The 6,417-nt window shown below is 40.2% G+C and overlaps 1 long non-coding RNA gene across 1 annotated transcript; it reads left to right on the top strand.

Annotated features, from left to right (window-relative positions):
- The first annotated feature begins 1,616 nt into the window (after positions 1–1,616).
- Positions 1,617–4,753, top strand: LOC141570070 (uncharacterized). Its single transcript, XR_016021672.1, has 2 exons — positions 1,617–1,774; positions 4,486–4,753. It is a non-coding gene; the product is annotated as an uncharacterized LOC141570070 (long non-coding RNA).
- The last annotated feature ends 1,664 nt before the right edge of the window (positions 4,754–6,417 follow it).

The following is a 6,417-nucleotide window of genomic DNA, read 5'->3' on the forward strand; positions in this document are numbered from 1 at the left end:
CCAAAGGCAATACAAAAAAAGAAAAACTAGAGACCAATATTCTTCATGAAAATAAATGCAAAAATCCTCAACAAAATCAAATTCAATAACATATAAAAACAATAATATTCCATGCCAAGGGGAATTTATCCTGCAAATGCAAGACTGGTTCAATGTTGATATCAGTCAATGTTATTTTATTCAATAGTTTAAAGAGTAAAAAAAAGCAACCAATCCAACAAACAAGCAAACAAAAAACCCACATGACACCAAAAGCATGATCCATAAAAGAATAAATTAATATATTGGACTTCATCAAAATTAAAAACTTTTGCTCTGCACAAGACATTAAAAGCATGAAAAGACAAGCTACAATTTGAGAGGAAATATTTGCAAACCACATTTCCAACACAGGATATTTATCCAGAATATACAAAAAACCCTCAAATATCAACAATAAAAAAAATCCAATTTTTGAACAGACAAAAGACTTGAATAAGTACTTTATCAAAGAGAATGTATGAATGACAAATTAGCCCATGAAAAGGTGTTCAACATCCATTAAGGAAATGCATGTTAAAGCCACAATGACACATCTATTATATTAGAATGGCTAAAATAAAAATTACTGAAATACCAAGTGATGGCAGGGAGGCAGAGCAACTGGAGCTCTCATATTTTGCTGGTGGGAACACAAGATGGTACCAGCATTCTGAAAGAATGTTTGGAAGCTTTTAATAAAGCTAATCGTAGTTACACCAACCACATCCAGCAATCCCATTCCTGAGTACTTATCATAGAGAAATAAATATGCTGACAAAAAAATTTGTACATAATTTTTTATATAATGGCTCTAGTCATGATCACCAAAAATTGGAAACCACCCACATGTCCTTCAACTGGTGAAAATATCAACAGACTGTGGTCCATCTAAATAATGGAATACTACTCAACAACATAATGAAACAACTATTGAACCATGCAACAGTTTGGATGAATGTCAAAGGCATTAAGCTGAGTGAAAGAAGCCAGTCTCAAAAGGTTACATACTAAATGTTTCCATTTATATGAAATCTCTAAAGAACGAAATCATAGTGATAGACAACAGACAAATGATTTAGTGATGTTTTAGCGATTAGGGGTTGGAAGGAGAGTGTGATGACAAAGGGAGCTTTGGGGGTGATAGAACTGTTAGTATCTTGATCCTAGTGATGGTTGTATAAATTTTATACACATGTTAAAATTTATAGAATTGTACGTACAGAAAAGTTCAATGTTACTGTACGTTAATTTTAAAAAAATAAGACTAGAAAAAGCACAGAAGATTGCTGATTTATAAACTAGTCAGAACATCCTTATTTTGCTCAATTTTCCTTTTCCATTTATCTGGGATAGAAAACAGTTCAGGCAATGTATTTTAAGATTTAATACTCTACATGTTTGTTCATTCCCAACTTCCATCAAAGCATCCATGCAACTTGAGTCACCGAGTACAGATCTGGAACAGATAGCTGGGGGGAAGGACAGGCTATCAGGAAGTTAATGACTTGGATGGACGCCATTGTTTAAAGGAACAAGGAGGACATTCAAACCTTAATGAAAGTATTCAGTCCATGAGACAAGGAGACAGGCTTTAGCTTTAATCAGCTTTTCCAGCAATATGTTCCAAGAGTTTGCTGGGTCAGCAAATGACAAACTTCAAGTTCTTAAGCTCACAAGAGAGAGAGTAAACATCACTTTTCTATGTTCCTCAACAAAACTCTATACCCAACAGAACTGTGCAACCAAGTCCAAGGTAAGACTACAAGTTCGTCGATGTTTCTTTCTTTCTTTCTTTTTTTTTGGTAGGCGGATGCTCCCTGAGGTCTTATCGGCCTTATGCACAGTTGTTCCTAATACCCAACACATTCTAGGTAGTCACTTAGTGTTTATTGGATTTAATTGAATATTAGAAAGTGAGTTTAACTTGCTAGGATTATTTTAGAATCCTTGGTTCCAGACTAGGTTAGCAGTCATGGTAAAAATAAGAGGGAGATGCCTGGTAGAAAACAGAACATCTTATTGAAATGCTTTTTGTGGTTAGAACATTGTGTTCCACATCGGAAAAGGGAGGCATCATCACGAATCCCACCCATGAGAGTCAGGAGAATCGGCCTTGACTCCAGCCTGGGTTCTGGCTCTCCAGCACTCCCAGAGTAGAGGACACAGAGATAGCCCCGGCAGCTGGAGACCGACACCCCACTGCATCACGTGAGCAGAAGCGGTATCTTTTGAAAACATCAAGAGTGACCGGGAGACTTGCTTTTGCTTCGATTGGTTAGTTTTCAAGTTCCCTCAGGAAAAGCAAGGGCTATTGTCAGAATGCACGTGCATTACTTCTGGAAACAGTCAGCTCAGGAACAGAGGTAACACCACCCTGGATCAGCTCTGTCTCAGCACATCTGCTGTGCCCAGTTTCTTGTTCCATTTTTGTCTCTGCCCACAGAATTCTCTGCTTATGCATTTGCTCCTGGGAGCAACAGGGAGATCTTTTAGAATTTTCTAGTTCCGATGGGTTACAGAATTGGACTGGGCCATAGTTTTATGTCACAGTCTAACTAATGGATGAACTGTCCTTGGTTCATAAATGCCTGCACCTGGGACCACAAGATACAAATGTGTCACAAAAAGTTGGGGATTGGGACTGGGGCTGGGGCGCTTCCCTTCACCAGTTTACACAAGGGACAGGAGCTGTCATTTGAGGACTGCGGTTCCTCTAGAGTTTGGAGCATTTTGGGGGCTCATAATGCTTTGGTGACACTCTTCTCGCTCATATTACACAGCAGGTAGAGGGGTGGACAAGGGCAGTGGTTCTCTTTCAGCTGGAAGGATAAACTCACAAAGTGAGGCTGTAGCACATATCGTGTTTCCCCGAAAATAAGACCTACCCCGAAAATAAACCCCAGTTAAGATCGTCAGCCAGACGGATGCATTTAGTCTGTTATGACAATGTTCCAGAAGAAGATGACATGACTGTATTTGAATAAATGTAGATTGTGGTACATGAAAAAATGAGACAGCCCCTGAAAATACACCCTAATGTGTCTTTTGGAGCAAAAATTAATATAAGACCTGGTCTTATTTTTGGGGAAATACAGAAGCTCTTGTTGCTGGCTGCCACCCTGAGGTCCCACACAGAGGTGGAATGCTCCTCTCCGGCATGGGAGGTGCCTTGTGCGGCAGGTGTTATGGGGGAGACAACCTGTGTGTTGACTAGGAACGTGAGTAGGGTGTGTCTTGGGTTCCAATCGTAGTATGGCCACTTGCTTCGTGATTCTGAATAAATAACTTCGCCCTCCGAACTTCAGTTTTATTAGTTATAAAATGGGGATAATTCTCTCTTAGGTTGTTTGACACAAAGTGGAGATCATGTTATTCCAATACGTAGAATCCTGCATGGCCTTCCATTGCTCAGAATCACAATCCAAGTCCTTACAATGGCTGACAATGCCCAGAACAAAGTCTACACGCTCCTCACGTCCGGGCCTTCTTCTGGTCTTGCTCTGCTGCAGCCACACTGGCCTCCGGGCTAGTCCTGGTACAGTCCGGGCATCCTCCTACCTCGGTCCCTTGCTCTCACTGTACCTTCTGCCTCAGAAAATCTTCACCCAGACGCCTTCGTATTTGAGGAGGGTGATGGGCGGTGTGTGCGTGCTTCATGGCCTAATTCAACCAAGCTCTCCATAATCAACTTCCAACCTACACGGAAACACTGCTGTCTCCGTCAGGTTTCTCCTGACTACGCAGTTTAAAATTGTAACCGCTGCCCTTCTTTCCGAGTTCCAGAGTACCCTTGCCCTGGTCTGCTTTTCCATTCCAACACAGTACATAATTAATTATTGGTTGTGCTTATTTTTCCTCTCCCACAGTGGAATATAACCCCCACAGAACAGGGATTTTGTTTTTGTTTTTTTCACTGATCTGTCCTTAGCACCTAAAACAGAGTAGGCACACAGTAGGTACCGAACAAATCACTTTGAAGAAATGAGCAAGTGTGTGTCAGCTTCTTTCTGGCTTCATTTCCTTTCGTTGCAGCCTCAACTTCTGATTATTATCTGAATCGCCCTCTCACTCTTCATTCATTCATTTATTCATTTGTCTGTTCAACAATTATTTATGTGTCTGTCTGTACCAGGAACTGGAGCTAGAGCTGTGAACAAAACTAAGTCACTACCTCCTTACTTGCCAGGAAGGCAGGCAATAAATACATAAAAGAATAAAAATGTACTATAATGTTACACGCTGTAGGATATCAGAATGTGCCACCCCAAAATATGACTCTAGGAGACCAGAATATGCCCCCAAATATGTATCTTTGGCATAAGGATTATTTTAAGATGATTATTTTGAGAAATAGCAGACACAGGAGACACTCTGAAAACAAAGTAGAAATTATCCTTTAGTAAAGGATATTTACATTTATAAAGGAAATCTCCATTTGTAAGTGTCTCTCCCTCTCTGTTCCAGGAAGAGAAGAATGACCAAATCACAAGAGACTCTTATCATGGAGAAGACACCTACTTAAATCTGCATAACAAATCTTACTCTTGTTCACCATACTTTTTCTGGTCTCCTTGCCATATTTGCCTCCCCCACACCCTTACTCCTGTGTTTTAGCTGAAGGTGGTGTTTAAGCCCAAGTTCTAAACCACCTCTTTGAGTTACTTATCCCTGAGTTTCTCCCATGGATGTATGAGATATATTTATTAATAAAGTTCCGTTCGTTTCTCTTTTATTACAGCAGCATGATTGTCATGTTGCTACACTCGTCCAGCCAAACATCATGTGTTACAGCTTGCCATTGCCACATCTACACCTAATCAGCCAAACTGTCGGAGGAACATTGACGTAATCGGTAGACTGTGGTTTCAACTCTTGGATGGGTTCTCCGCACTGTTCTGATAGTTTTTAGCTCATTCTTCCAGTCTCCATGGCAGCTTTTGCAAACCTTCACACTTCCCTGAACCAAAAATACTGATAAAAACAGCAATAGCGACAACTAACTTTTATTCACATTTTCTATGGTCCAGGCAACATGCTAAGGCTTTTGTTCTTACATCTATCTCATTTTGTTTTCACCTCATACATAGGTTAGGTACTATTATTTTATAGATGAGAAAACTGAAGCTTAGAGCAATCAAGCTACTTGACCAAGGACCCCAGTAATAATGGGGGGAGCTAAGAGTCAATCCAGAACTGGACTGTACTCACCTGATCCAAATTCTAGCCCCATCCCTACTGGCAATCTACCTTGCCTCATCCCTACTTCATGTGCTCAGAAAAACAAGAGTATGGAAGGGGTCAAGCATGAAAGCCTTCAGATTACTGACATAGTTACCAGCCAAATTTCATTAAATCTAAGAGTATTGATTATAAGAAGCACCATTAGTTCATATAACGCTACAATAATGTTACAATTGAATTACGAAACGATGTGGAAACAATTCCTATATGAGATGTTTTAAAGTGAAAATATTGTGTTTAAAAATGGATAATTTTTCAATATGGCACGTCCACACCACCAAAATCTCTTCTCTTCTTGTGTCAAAAGATGAGGGGTGTCTCCTCATCTTTGTTCTTTTCCCTCCTTGACTTTTTTCCATTGATATTTTTCCCTTTCTCTCTAGAGTTTTCAACTCTGCCTCTCTCCGACTAAAACATCTTCAGGTCTCTTTCATCCTGAAAATCATCTGCTTAACTCATGCTATGTCATCCCTAGCTGTTATTCCATTTTTCTTTTTCCCTTCTTATTTATTCTTTTCTTCTGTCTTGTTTTTCCATTGAAACCTACAAAGACTATCACAGAGACATCAGATATTTGGGTCCTAATTATAAAGCCTAATATTTGTTTGCAACATCTCTGTTAGGGGTATATGTTGTTGTGGCTGTTCTCTGCCCAGCAAACCTTCCATCGTGGAACCAAATTTCTCCCACACCATCCCACTGAAACCCTGTTCAGTGCATATGTTTCAGGAGCACTGAAACCTCAGTTCCTGCCTCCAAGAATGGGCACATGATCCAGGCCTGGTCAGAATACTACATCAAGGCTGGCACTGGCCTTAGAGTGAGACAATGATAGGCATATCACCTAAGCCATGCCAATCAGAATTCTGCCCTGAACTTTTCTCTTGGAGCTCTCACGAAAAATGTACTCTTTCTGCTGAGATTGCTCTTACACTGCTGGTGGCCATTTTGTCCACCATGTGGAAGTAGCCTATCTAAGAAATGGAGAAAGATATGGATACCTGATGCCATTACTTGATCTCCTAGATCCAAAGATGCCTGAAACCAGGCTACTCCTAGACTTTTCAGGTACATGAGCTAATAAATTCCCTTTTCGTTCCTGCTGTTTGATTTGTGTTTCTGTTACAAGTAAAGTGCTATTGCGTTGTTCTGTGT

Source organism: Rhinolophus sinicus, chromosome 1 (genome assembly GCF_057876585.1).
Source record: "Rhinolophus sinicus isolate RSI-liver-muscle chromosome 1, RSI-T2T, whole genome shotgun sequence".
In the NCBI taxonomy this organism is placed as follows: Eukaryota; Metazoa; Chordata; class Mammalia; order Chiroptera; family Rhinolophidae; genus Rhinolophus; species Rhinolophus sinicus.